At 39.6% G+C, this 15,349-nt stretch overlaps 1 protein-coding gene across 3 annotated transcripts in view; it reads left to right on the forward strand.

Moving 5' to 3' along the window:
• The window catches only part of nkain2 (sodium/potassium transporting ATPase interacting 2), a 375,717-nt gene that overhangs the window by 52,325 nt on the left and 308,043 nt on the right, over positions 1–15,349 (forward strand). The window lies entirely within an intron of this gene.

A 15,349-nucleotide genomic window follows, 5' to 3' on the forward strand; every position in this document is an offset into this window, starting at 1 on the left:
ATCACTGCAGGAGTTCCTCAGGATAGTGTTTATAGATCCAGCCTTCTGCAGCTGTTTCATCAATGGCCTTCCTTCCATTACAAAGTAAGAAGTGGGAATATTCATTGATGATTTCAGAATGGTCATTCAATTGTATTGGCAATGCCTCAGCAAAGAAAACAGCTTATGCCAGCATGCAGCAAGACCTAGCTGAATATTCAGGCATGGCCTGATATATTACTGGTCCTTCATCATCTCCGGTTCTAAATCCTGGAACTTTCTCCAATAGCACTGTGGGAACATCTTCAACAAAAGGACTGCAGCAATTCAAGAAGGCAGTTCACCACCATTTTCTCAGCAGCAATTAATGATGGGAAATAAATGCTGAGCTGGCCAATGACACTACATCTCAGATCCCAAAAATGAATCAACAAAAATTACTGCTGTTAAATATTTTGAAACATTTCATTCCAGAGTTTCAGGTTGCCCTCAAGGTCCCTAAAACTACAGCATATAGTGTGGTATGAAACGAACAAAAAAGCCACATTTGACACTTTAAAATTTCATCTCAGGAAACTACATCTCAACATGAGACCAATGATTGCAACAGTAGTGTCTAATTCATTGCTTTCAATGGAAAGCAAGCTGTGAGCTGTGAATAATGCCTTTCAAAAGAGCTCTAAAGTGAAGCAATACAGGAGAAAAAAATAAAATACCAGCAACCAGTCCTTCCAGAAAATAAAGATATTGACACAAAAAAGGAACTTTTCATTCAAAAATATTTTGAGTCTCTTTTCTGCATTTTGTGATTGAAATATTGCTCGATTAATAGCTGCTCTGCATATAATAATACATTTTATTAATTATTAATAAATGGGATGGGGGCATCTCTGGCAATACCAGCATTTATCGCCAATGAGAAGATGGTGGTGAGCTGCCATCCTTACTTGCTATGGTTTGGGTAGCAAATTTACTTGGATGGTGGTGTTAATATTTTTATGGAAGTATTTAAGATTCTAACAGGGATTGGTGGGCAGATGATGCTGAGGGGCTGTTTCCTCAGGCCTGAACATGTAAAACAGAGCAGTCAAATCTTAGGATAAGGAGATGGCCATTTAAGACTGAGCTAAGAAGATACATTTTTAATCAAAGAAACTTTTAAATCATTAGAATTCTCTATTGGGAATAGTCAGTTGTCAGGTATATTCAAGAATGAGGTCAATAGGTTCTTCAGTCAAAGAATAAGAGAATTGCAAGAAGAAGTGGTACAAGATTTCACCGAATGGTGGAGTAACCAAGAGTATGGCCTAAAAAACAAACGGTTAGAGGAACTCAGTGGGTCAGGCAGCATCTGTAGAGGACATGGGCCGTCAGCATTTTGGTGCATCTGTTTCACATGTATTAACGAATTTCATCATTTTGATCTACTGAAATTGAAGGGCCGATAATATATTTCCAATTTGTGATGGTGTGTGACTTGGAGGGAATTTGGAGTTGTTGATATCATTCTGCATCTCTTTTGCTGGCACATGAATGCTGAAACTTTTGGGCTTGAGCAGCCATTTTCAGATTGGAGCAGAAAATTGTGGAACAAAATGTTTGCCTGACTTAGACCAAAGATGTGCATATCACTTGTGATAAACTTTATTGTATATATGAGGCCTATGAGAACAATGAAGAAGGTCTTAACTGCAGGATTGAGCTTGCTCCATTGTTAGTTATAGGCTCCACACAACCTGTATCATTGCTGGAGAGTCTGTATATAAAATTGACTTTTGTTTTTAAGTAGTAGATTTGCAATTGAAGATGTTAATAATAAACTATGTTGTAGTTGGAGTTCTGTTCTCTTTTTAAAAAGCTCCAGATTAGGAGTAACAGAATATATTTTATCGATTTCTTTAATCTTGTCAGCTAATGTACGTATTTCATTATTAGTTCATTTTTTTCAATCCAGCGGAATATGAAATAATTTGACCATGGATGTATGCTTTAAACGTATCCCATATTATCCCACTGGAGATTTCTTCAGTAATTAATTACTGGTCTACTTCATAATAAAAAAGTTGTTATGGTTAATGTTTATGCACCCAATGTAGATAACCCTGAATTTTTTAAACATTTGTTTGCATTATTTCCTAATTTAAATGAATACACTGTGATTATGGGTGGAGATTTTAACTGCTGTCTAAACCCTTTGATGGATAGATCTGTGTCAAATCCTACACTTCCAATCAAATCCGCTGTCTTTATTAGTTCCTTTTTAGTTGAATCCGGAATCTTAGATGTTTGGAGATTTCTACACCCACTTGATAAAGAATTTTCATTTTTTTCTCATGTCTACCATAATTACTCGAGGATTGACTATTTTTTTATTGATGCTAGATTAGCTCCACTTACTACGGACTGCAAATACAATGCAATTGCCATTTCTGATCATGCTCCATTGAGATTATCAATTAAATTTCCAGATGCATCCTTTGATGTCAGACAATGGTGATTTAACCCTTTGCTATTACAAGACTTAGATTTCATCCAATTTATTAAAGAACAGATTTCATTTTTCTTTTTAACTAATTTTGCTGGAGAGTCCAAGGTGTCAGTCTTCCTCACCCTTCTTTAATTTCATATGTTTACTGATTTGCCTCCAAGACACATCCCAACTTCATCTCCTCAATTCCCCTTAATCATCTGCTTGACCACCTCCCCAATCACCCTATCATCTTACTGCCTCTGTCATTATCTGATTGACACATACACCCCATCAGTTCCTTATCCTCAGCATACTATCTGCCTACTCGACCCCATCCGCAATTATTTTCCTGCCTGAAACTTTGGTAATCTACCTGACTGAACTGCCTCCCCCACCCACAACTTCCACCAGAACATTTGCTACTAGCCCTCCTACCCTTTGCTTTTGGTCTATCATCACTACTCACATCTTCCACAATCATCTGCCTGACTGAAATATCAGATGCAGTTATCATTTCCCACCTAATCTGATGGTTCTACCAGCTCTCAAAGGATCTTTTCAGCAACTTCATGAAGAGTGCATATTTTAGTCTCTTGAAGTGATGCTCTTTATGTTTACATCATTCTGCTGACTGACCTGTGAGGATCAGGCTGGCACTTTGCAAGAAGTTGACATTGGGATTTGCTAAAGGAGAGAGCAGACTTCTGCTTTGGCCAGTGTATCATAGATGGTTCAACACTGACGGGAGGCTCTGGACCAATAAAAATTAATTAGACAAGGTAAAGTCTAGTTACTAAGGGCTGCCTATTTGCAAGAAACTTTATGGCATTGTTTTGAAACAAAAGCATTAAAGTGACCCAGGTTATTTCAGGAAACAGGATAAATATTCCCTCATATTTTTATTAATAGATGAGAATTTGTTGTTGAATGTTTTGGGGTTTAAATATCTTGCCTAACTAGCATACTTCGAACAATGCTGCTTAAAACCCTCATTAAAAAGTACTGAAAACTATCAGCAAGTGGCTGGGCCACTTAATAATAAACTTGATTCTTGTTTGCCGCACACATCAGAATTATATAAGTAATACTATTTTATGTGATGACATCCATACAATATTAGTGCCATAATTAGCTTTAATATTTGTGATTATCTTCAAGGTAACTGACAGTTTAGTTAACAGAATACAAATAATCCTAACCATGGCATTAAATATTTCTGCAAGGTTTTATTGTTTTATTTAATAACAATGTAATCAAGTAAGTTTCACGTCCAGCATTACAGCACAGACCGGCTTCACCGTCCAGAATATAAAGAGGTATTGAAAAGGAAATAGCTATAGATGCTCAAAATCTGAAAATAAAACAGAAGATATTGGAAAGGTCAAGCAGCGTCTGTGGAGAGAGGAAAAGAGATGACATTTCAGTGACAGTAGATGCTATCTGACCTGCTGAGCATATCCAGCATTTTCATTTATTATATGATAGCATAGTTTTTCTTTGTGCTAAATTTGTTCTTTGTTGGTAGTATCTTATGTGGTGGGATGGTTCTGATGCTGAGTATTTATGTTTCCCTTTTGCAGCTGTTTCCCCTCAGGAGTATATCCACATTGAATCATCTTTCATTGTGGTAATTTTAACTTTAGATGATGGTGTTAAAAATAATTTCAAGTTGACTTTCCGTGAAAGACAGAAGAACAATCTAATATCACCCATTTTACTTTATGGCTCTAAACTTAAAACTGCCCCCCCTTTTTTCCCCTCACGCTCTTTGGATTCAAATTTATATAAGTATCAAATGTGTTCCTTAATCCTGTAGTTGGACTTCGTAAAGCTCAGTAAATTCCATTGTTTATAGGTCATGATGCTAATCAACTTCTTAGCAGCATCAGAAAAAAATGATTATGTAGTTTTCAATTTACTCTTTCTCACTATTATCATTGGTAGGGACCTGCCTTCAAGAAGTAAGGGAGAGTGAGTGGATTAAATACCACAAAGCTGTTTAGAAAAAAATATCTTTGTAATGGTATTGCTCTGTGGAGATAAAGCTGCATAGAAGCAAGTGCATGTCCAAAATAGATGCAAAATATTCTCCTCAGGCTGATGGAGCTTGGATTATGACTTAAATCTACCTCATTGTGGCCTTTGCACATTATTGTCTGCCTGCACTGCACTTTCTCTGTAACTGTGACACTATATCCTGCATTTTGTTATTGCTTTTCACATGTATTACATAGAGTTAGAGCAGAATCTGGCCACACAGTCATGAGCGTATAGGGAGTAGAGTAGAGGGCTGAAGACGCAGCCTTGTGGGGCACCAGTGTTGAGGATAATTGTGCTGGAGGTATTGCTGCCTATCCTCACTGATTGCGGTCTGTTTGTTAGAAAGTCAAGGATCCAGTTACAGAGGGAGGTGTTGAGTCCTAGCTCTTGGAGTTTGGTGACAAGCTTGCAGATGATACAACTGTTGTAGGCCGTATCTCAAATAGCGATGAGTTGGAGTACAGGAAGGAGGTAGAGAGCTTAGTGGAATGGTGTCATGACAACAACTTTCCCTCAATGTCAACAAAACAAAAGAGCTGGTCATTGACTTCAGGAAAGGCGATGCTGTACATGCACCTGTCTACATCAATGGTGCTGAGGTCGAGAGGGTTGAGAGCTTCAAGTTCCTGGGAGTGAACATCACCAACAGCCTGTCCTGGTCAAATCACGTAGAAGCCACGGCCAAGAAAGCTCACCAGCACCTCCACTTCCTCAGGAGGCAAAAGAAATTTGGTTTGTCCCCTTTGACTCTCACCAACTTTTACCGATGCACCATAGAAAGCGTCCTATCTGGATGTATCACGGCTTGGTATGGCAACTGCTCTGCCCGGGACCGCAAGAAGCTGCAGAGAGTTGTGGACACAGCCCAGCACATCACAGACACCAGCCTCCCCTCCTTGGACTCTGTCTTTACCTCTCGTTGTCTTGGTGAAGCAGCCAGCATAATCAAAGACCCCACCCACCCGGGACATTCTCTCTTCTCTCCTCTTCCATCGGGTAGAAGATACAGGAGCCTGAGGGCACGTACCACCAGACTTAAGGACAGCTTCTACCCCACTGTGATAAGACTATTGAACAGTTCCCTTATACAATGAGATGGACTATGACCTCACGATCTACCTTGTTGTGACCTTGCACCTTATTGCACTGCACTTTCTCTGTAGCTGTGACACTTTGTACTGTTATTGTTTTTACCTGTACTACATCAATTCACTCTGTACTAACTCAATGCTACTGCACTGTGTAATGAATTGACCTGTACAATCAGTTTGTAAGACAAGCTTTTCGCTGTACCTCGGTACAAGTAACAATAATAAACCAATACCAATACCAACACCAATTAAATTTTGAAATGATCTGTATGGATGCCATGCAAAACAAAGTTTTTCCCTGTATCTCGGTACATGTGACAATAATAAACTCATACCATGCCATACCATACCATACCATAAATTCTTATCCTTCATGAAACAGAATTTCAACTATATATAAAATAAAATGTTACCAATTGTGGTTTAATAAATGCAGATTACTGGAGATTGGCTTCTTCTGTTGCCTCAGTTTATTTTCAGTATAATCTAGCTGTTTAACATATAAAGCAAGGACATTTGATCAATGCCATTTTATTGACCTGGTATATCCCAATGGCCTATCATTTTTGATTTTTATATTAGAATGGAAATTATAATTATGTTACCTATTATACTCTATAAATTCTTTTAACTTTGACAATCTTATAGCACGGAATGGGGTATCTCATGACATTTTGTTTTTAAAAATGAGCTTTGAAAACCCTAATCAGGAAACCTATCAGCAATGACTTTTGGAAGCTGTTTACTTCAATATTGCTTTGTTTTAGTTACATTGTGGAAATGGATGCTGGGCAGTACTTCCAACTCTTAATCTCATGAATCAGACAGCATGACAAAGGATTTTATGCTCTATGAATCTTCATACCAAACTATCTCATCAGGGAGATGTCATTAGTTGCACAGGTGTGTAATAATGCTTTAGCATTGAACACATAAGAATCTGTCTTTGTTCTGGCCTCTTTCATAGGATTGGCATGCACCAGATTTGCAGAAGGAAGATTCATTTGTAAGTAACCAAGTGAGACTGCTGCAGTTACTTTTTAACAATTATGGATGTGCACATCCTTATCCCAGCTCAGATCCCTGTAAACTGTTAATCTGATATGTGAATTGAAAGGATACCCAATACTTTGATGCCTTCATAGGGTTCCCAAGCTCAGGTAATTACAAATGGAATTTACCTATATGACTACATATCTAAAGGCATTTAAAAAAAATCTTGGATTAGCTGTGGTAAAGTCTGAAACTAAATCTTTTGGCAACAACCTAACCTGAACATCAATCAGCATCTAATTGTGAGTAAATGTCATTTAATAATGCTGTTGTTAACTCTGATGATCAGTTTACTGCTTTTGGGGAGATGCTGACAGCTAGTAATTCATCACGTTTTATTAATCTGGTCTTTTGTGGACAGGAACTAACTAAATAATTTTTAGCATTGTAAGGCACATGTCATTCATAGCTGTGCTGGAAGGTGATTCCCCAGGAAACCCAAGGAGAGTTTTGAAGCAGGTCCTGAAGACTAGAACTATGATATTGTAAGCAGTGATAGCCTTTTCTGTGTCCAGTGAACTTATTGTCATGTTTGGAATATCTGAGTATTGTATCTTCTCCCTGTGACCATGTTGGTTTCTCCCAGGTGCTCTGGTTTCCTCCCATATCTTCAAGCCTTGCAGATTGGTAGGTTAATTGACCACTGTAAATTGCCCTTTGTGAGTGGGTAAATAGAATATGGGGGTGGGGTGGGGGAGTTAATGAGAATGTGTGGAGAATAGAAATAGCGGAAATAATGTATGATTAGTGTAAATAGGTGGTCAAAGGTTGGCAAGGATTTGGTGGGCTAACTACTGATCTTTTACACTGCTGCTACAGCCTTTGCTTTGATGGCAACCTCCAAGGGTTGCAGGCTGGATGACATTTATACTGGTCAGCCAATCATTGCGCTAAAGCTTCCATGAAAATTGGAAAGTGAAATTTTACATACAAAATTTAGTTCAGCGTGTCACATGAACTATCAGTGAAGGTGAGTCATGGACCATCTTGTTTCCATTTTTAAAATCTCATTAAAAGGTTACTATTGTCATGAAATATTAGGAAATATTTGACAGTTAAAACCCAATAGTAAATGTAGAATTTTAGATTCATAAACCATTTCTACATATACTTTGCTTGGCTTTTCAATATTATTCTCAGAATGTATTTAAATTGCAAAACAAAAATGTTGCCTAGCTCTCAAACAATGCATCACTGCACTGTTAAAAACAGAAACTATGTATTTTTTCATGATTCCGAGGAGTTACTTGCAGTATTTTATCTATTACTACTAAATAATTGTAATATTCACAGTAAGACTCCATGAAGCAAAAATGAAATACTCCAAATGTTGGAAATTAAAGACAATCGGAAAGTGGTATAAATACTCAAAAGGCAAACAGCATTTGCAGAGAAAGAAAGGGAGGTAACTTTTCAGATCAATGACCTTTCATCAGAACTTTTGGCCTGAAATGTTTACACATTTTTTCTCTTCATAGATGCTGCCTGACCTGCTAAGTATTTGCAGCATTTTCTATCTTTACTTCAAGACTCCCGTAAAGATGACGGAGCAAATCTGTTTGATATCCAAAACTAATTACAAGAAAATGAATTTTTGAATGATTGTTTGAAAGAAAGCCACAACAAATTTGACTATGGTTTATTTGCTACTATTCTGTGCTTTAATTCAAAAAGACACTGGCAACACTATTTTTCTGGTATAGCAAATGGATGGCAACATTTTCAATATTATGATATCTGACTTAAAAAAATTTTCTTGTATGCTAGAAAGGCTAATTACTCAAGCTGGAAATATCTCCTTTCATCCACTAGGAATTTGGTTGAAAGCTATTTGAGTATGTTCTCGGATGAATAGTTCACCAATCAGTTCAAAAGGATGTAAAATTGTTTGAATAATTATATGTTCTACAGGCAAGGGAATTGGAAGCAATTTGCATTTGATAATTGGTTCATTTCATGTTCACAAGTATGGAAAGAATAGATTTATCAACAGCTATGAAATTTGTTGATCTGCACAAGTTATGGCTAACACTGCTGCATTGTGCCAAAACCTTACCATATTTGAGCTTACTTGTACAGGGGAAGAAATTAAGTAGCAGACAGTCCCAGACAAGAATGCAACACTGCAATGTCCCTGCTTACACATTGTTTCTGACTCCTGATTTAATTATGCACAGTGAAGTCCAGCCTACACTGTGAACAGATGCTAGGAAGTCATTGACATTAAAGTATTTCAAAACATTAGTGCAGTAATGCAAGGACTGTAGCACTTTCCCAGCCACTCTATCACAATGTTATAATCTACTTGCTTTTACAAAAATGCATTTAGCTGTAATTCTGGATCTGTTACTGTTGGAGCATGCAGAACTTTAGAAGTGATAATCTCTGAATTATTATCTGAGCCTGGTACAAATTGGCAAAGGACAAATAAGATTAGAGAAAAGAATGTTTGGTTCGAAGGTTGGTGTGGTAGGAGTGAGTTCCAGTTCATGGGGCACCAATAGTGGGAAAACTAGGAGCAGAAGTTTTGAGACCAGTGTTCCAGCAAGCCGCATAACTAGGAAATAAAATGATTTTTTTAGACTAATTAGTTGGAATAACGTATCAAAGTTGTGAAAATGTGGTAAATGAAAGGGTAGAGATAAAGCTAGAGAGAAAAGTGCAAATATGAGAAATGATAAACTGACTGTGACAAATCTGAGAGTACATTGGAAGATAAGGCTAGAGGTTACAAAAGTGATAAAAGGACAAAATTAAAGGCTCTGTCTCTGAATGCACATTGCTTTTGAAACAAAATAAACTGAGAGTGCAAATAAAAACAAGTATGATCTGATAGTTATTACAGAGATGGCTGCAGGATGACATGGATTGGGACCTGAGTACTGAGTTGAATATGGATTTTGGGAAGGACAGGAAAAAAGAAGACAGGTGAAGGAATGGCTCTGTGAACTAATGATGTTAAACAGTTAAATAGGGATGACCTAAATTCAAGATAATAGGAAGAAGAAGTATTGTGGGTGGAAACAAGAAACAATACAGGCAAGGATTCACTTAGAGTGATGTACAAGCCCCATAACAGTAACCACATGTTAGGTTAGAGTATAAAGGAAGAAGTAAAAGAAGGTTGTTGGAAAAGATACAGTAATAATCATGTGGAGGGTGGCTTGATTTATATGTGGATTGGAAAAATCAGATGGGCAAAGGAAGTGTAGATGAAGAGATCTTGAGTGTTCTTGGGATAGTTTTGTCGAACAGCTCTTTTGCAGCCAACCAATTATATTAGACCTGGCATAGTGCAATAAAATCAGATTATTAGTGACCTCATCATGAGGGCATCCCTAAATACCAGAGATCATAACATAACTGGATTTTTACATTCATTTTGAGGGAGAGAAGAGTGGGTTTAAGTCTGGTACTTTAAACTGAAATAAAGGCAATTATGAAGGCGCAAAAGCACAGCTAATTAAATTGGATAATGTCCATCATGTAAAATGTTAGAAGTTACTATTAAAGGCATTATAGCTGGATACTAAGAAAAATTCAAGGAAATCTAGCAAAGTCACCCTTGTTTTGTGAGATGGAAATCATGTTTGACCAATTTATTTAAGTTCTTCCAACATCTTACTTCTTCAAAGATGTACAGTGGGTAAAGGGGAATTGGTGGACGTACTACACTTAGATTTCAAAGGTATCTAATAATAAAACACATCAAAGATTATTGTGTAAAGTAAAAGCTCACAGTGTGAGAGGTGACATTTGGCCTAGATAGAAGATAAGCTGGCTGACATGAAATAGAGAGTGGGTATAAAAAGGTCTTTTTGAACTTAGCAAGTTTTAATGAATGAGGTGCCACAGGAATTGGTGCTGGGACTTAAACTTTTTAGAATTTATACAAATTACTGAAGAAACTGAATGTGTTGTTGCTAAATTTGCTGATGACACAAAGATAGGTAGGAAAGGAGGTTGTGAAGAGTTTAACTGAGTGGGTAAAGATCTGAAAAATGGAATATTATGTGGGAAAATGTGGAATTGACCATATTAGCATGAAAAACAAAAAAAGGAACCATATTATCTAAATCATGAAAGATTACAGCATTCTGAGATGAAGAGGAATCTGGGCATAATTCACAAAAGGCTAGTATCCAGATAAAACAAGTAATTAGGAAAGCTCACAGAATGTTATTGTTTATTGCAGAGCATTTGCATACAAAAGTAAGGCAATTATCTTTCAATTATATAGACTACATCAAGAGTATTGTGCAGCTTTTTTAGATATCTTTATTAGACACATGTACATCGAAACGCACAGTGAAACGCATCTTTTGCATCAAGTGTTTTGGGGTCAGCCGCAAGTGTCGCCACGCTTCCGGCACCAACATAGCATGCCCACAACTTCCTAACCAGTACGTCTTTGGAACGTGGGAGGAAACTGGAGCACCTGAAGGAAACCCACAGGGAGAACATACAAACTCCTCACATACAGCAGCCGGAATTGAACCCAGGTTGCTGGCGCTGTTATAGCGTAACGCTAACCACTACACTTCTTATTTGAGGAAGGAAGTAAATGCATTGGCAGAGAGTCATAGTCATAGAGTTATATGGCGCAGAAACAGCTCCTTTAGCCCAATGCATCCATGCCGACCAAGTTGTCTACCTGAGCTTATCCCATTTCCCTGTGCTTGGCCCATATCCTCCTAAATCTTTCCTATCCACTTATAGAACCATAGAACCATAGAGCACGGAAAACAGGCTATTCGACCCTTCTAGTCTGTGCCGAAACGTTATTCCGCTAGTCCCACTTCCCTGCACCCAGTCCATAACCCTCCAGACCTCTCCTGTCCATATATCTAACCAATTTATTCTTAAAGCTTAAGAGTGAGCCTGCATTTACTACATCAGATGGCAGCCCGTTCCACACTCCCACCACTCTGAGTGAAAAAGTTCCCCCTAAACCTTTCCCCTTTCACCCTAAAGCCATGTCCTCTCGTACTTATCTCTCCTAATCTAGGTGGAAAGGGCCTACTCGCATTAACTCTGTCTATGCCCCTCATAATTTTGTAAACCTCTATCAAATCTCCCCTCATTCTTCTACGCTCCAAGGAATAAAGTCCTAACCTGTTCAATCTTTCCCTGTAACTCAACTCCTGAAGACCCGGCAACATTCTAGTAAATCTCCTCTGCACTCTTTCAATCTTACTGATATCCTTCCTATAGTTAGGTGACCAGAACTGCACACAATACTCCAAATTTGGCCTCACCAGTGACTTATACAACCTTACCATAACATCCCAACTCCTATACTCAATACTTTGATTTATGAATGCCAGGGTGCCAAAAGCCTTCTTTACAACTGTCTACCTGTGACGCCACTTTCAGGGAATTATGTATCTGAACTCCCAGATCCCTTTGTTCCTCCACACTCCCCAGTGCCCTACCATTTACTGTGTATGTCCTACCTTGATTTGTCCTTCCAAAATGCAACATGTCACACTTGTCTGCATTAAATTCCATCTGCCATTTTCTGGCCCATTCTTCCAGTTGGTTCAGATCCCTCTGCAAGCTTTGAAATCCTTCCTCACTGTCCACTATGCCTCCAATCTTAGTGTCATCAGCAAACTTGCTGATCCAATTTACCACATTATGATCTAGATCATTGATATAGACAACAAACAACAATGGCCTCAGCACAGATCCCTGAGGCACACCACTAGTCACAGGCCTCCAGTCTGAGAAACAATCATCCACTACCACTCTTGTCTTCTCCCACACAGCCAATTTTGAATCCAGTTTACAACCTTTCCGTGGATAGCTAGTGACTGAACCTTATGAACTAACCTCCCACGTGGTACCTTGTCAAAGGCCTTATTAAAGTCCATGTAGACAACATCCACAGCCTTTCCTTCATCTACTTTCTTGGTAACCTCCTCAAAAAACTCTACAAGATTCGTTAAACATGATCTACCACGCACAAAGCCATGCTGACAATCAGCCCTTGGCTGTCCAAATACTTGTATATCCGATCTCTCAGAACACCTTCCAATAATTTACCTACTACTGATGTCAGGCTCACCGGCCTGTAATTACCTGGTTTACTTTTAGAGCCTTTTTTAAACAACGGAACAACATGAGCTACTCTCCAGTCCTCAGGCACTGCACCCGTGGCTAAGGACGTTTTAAATATATCTGCCAGGGCCCCTGCAATTTCTACACCAGTCTCTCTCAAGGTCCGAGGAAATATCTTGTCAGGCCCGGGTGATTTATCTACCTTTATTCGCTGTAAAACAGCAAGCACCTCCTCCTCTTTAATCTCTATATGTTCCATGACCCTATTGCTTGTTTCCCTTCCTACCATATCCTCTATGCCCGTTACCTGAGTAAATACTGATGCAAAAAAACTGTTTAAGATCTCCCCCATCTCCTGAGGCTCCACACGTAGACGTCCACTCTGATCTTCTAGGGGACCAATTTTGTCCGTTACTATCCTTTTACTCTTCATATACTTGTAGAAACCCTTTGGGTTTACCTTTACATTATCTGCCAAAGCAGCCTCATGTCATCTTTTTGCCTTCCTGATTTCCTTTTTTAGTATGTTCTTACATTTTCTATACTCTTCAAGTACCTTATTTGTTCCTAGTTGCCTATACCTGCTATACACCTCTCTCTTTTTCTTAACCAGAGCACCAATATCTTTTGAAAACCAAGGTTCCCTATGCTTGTTAACTTTGCCTTTAATCCTGGCAGGAACATGCAAACTCTGCACCCTCAAAATTTCACCTTTGAAGGCCTTCCACTTACTGAACACATCCTTGCCAGAAAACAACTTATCCCAATCCACTTTTCCTAGATCCTTTCTCATTTCCACAAAATTGGCCTTTCTCCAATTTAGAACCTCAACCCGAGGACCAGACCTGTCCTTATCCATAATTAACTTGAAACTAATGACATTGTGGTCACTGGACCCAAAATGCTCACCTACTCATACTTCTGTCACCTGACCTGTCTGGTTCCCTAATAAGAGATCAAGTATTGCATTCTCTCTTGTTGGTACCTCTATATATTGATTTAGAAAACTTTCCTGAACACATTTGACAAATTCTAAGCCATCCAGCCCTTTCACAGTGTGGGAGTCCCAGTCAATATGTGGAAAGTTAAAATCCCCTACTATTACAACTTACCGTTTCTTGCATCGGTCTGCTATCTCACGACAGATTTGTTCCTCCAATTCCCTCTGACTATTGGGTGGTCTGTAATACAACCGTATTAGTGTGGCCACACCTTTCCCGTTCCTCAGCTCCACCCATATGGCCTCTGTAGACAAGCCCTCTGGGCTGTCCTGTCTACGCACAGCTGTGATATTTTCCCTGACTAGTAATGCCACTCCTCCCCCTTTCATCCCTCCCCCTCTATCATGTCTGAAACAATGGAATCCTGGAACATTAAGCTGCCAGTCCTGCCCCTCCTGCAACCAAGTCTCACTAATAGCAATAATGTCGTAATCCCACATGCCAATCCATGCCCTAAATTCATCTGCTTTACCTACAATACTCCTTGCATTGAAATAGATGCACCTTAGAACATTTCCATCATGTACAAACCTTTTGTTTCTGTCTATACCTGCAGTCCTTGCATGTCCATTATCTTCCTCCACCTCACTATCTGCTCTAATACTCCGGTTCCCCTCCCCCTGCATATCTAGTTTAAACCCCCTGGAGCAGCACTAGCAAACCTACCTGCGAGTATGTTAGTCCCCCTCCAGTTCAGGTGCAAACCGTCCCGTCGGAACAGGTCCCACCTTCCCTGGAACAAGGCCCAATTGTCTAGGAACATGAAGCCCTCCCTCCTGCACCATCTCCTTAGCCACATATTTAGCTGCATGATCCTCCTATTTCTAGCCTCACTAGCATGTGGCATGGGTAGCAGTCCTGAGATTGCAACCCTGGAGGTCCTGTCCTTCAACTTTGCACCTAATTCTCTAAATTCTCTCTGCAGGACCTCCTCCTCCTTCCTATCCACGTCATTGGTCCCTACATGGACCACGACATCTGGCTGTTCATCCTCCCTCCTAAGAGTATCGAGAACTCGATCCAAGATATCGCGGACCCTAGCACCAGGGAGGCAACAGACCATCCAGGATTCTCGATCTGTCCCACAGAACCTCCTATCTGTCCCCCTAACTATCAAATCCCCTATCACTACTGCTCTCCTTTTTTCCCTCCTTCCTTTCTGAGCTGAGGGTACCACCTCGGTGCCAGAGACGTGACCACTACAACTTGTCCCTGGTAGGTCGTCCCCACAAACGATACACTTACTGTTGAAGGGAACGGCCACAGGGGTGCTCTGCTCTTTCTGTCTATACCCCTTCCCTTTCCTGACAGTCACCCAGCTACCTGCCTCTTGACTTTTAGGGGTGACTATCTCCCTGAAGTTCCTGTCTATATCTGCCTCTGCCTCTCGAATGATCTGAAGTTCATCCAGCTCCAGCTCTAGCTCCCTAACTTGGTTTGTCAGGAGCTGCAGCTGGATGCACCTTTTACAGGCGTAGTCATCAGGGACAAGTGTGCTGTCCCTGACTTCCCACATACTGCATACAGAGCACACGACTGCTCTAACTGCTGCCATCACTACCTCCTTCTAAGTATTTAAAATGAAGGAACTTACCCGGCCTTACCTCTCTGGGTGCAAGCTCTTCCTCAGCCTCTGCTCGCCGAAGCCTCTT

The sequence above is a fragment of the Pristis pectinata genome, chromosome 10, assembly GCF_009764475.1.
Source record: "Pristis pectinata isolate sPriPec2 chromosome 10, sPriPec2.1.pri, whole genome shotgun sequence".
Taxonomy (NCBI): Eukaryota; Metazoa; Chordata; class Chondrichthyes; order Rhinopristiformes; family Pristidae; genus Pristis; species Pristis pectinata.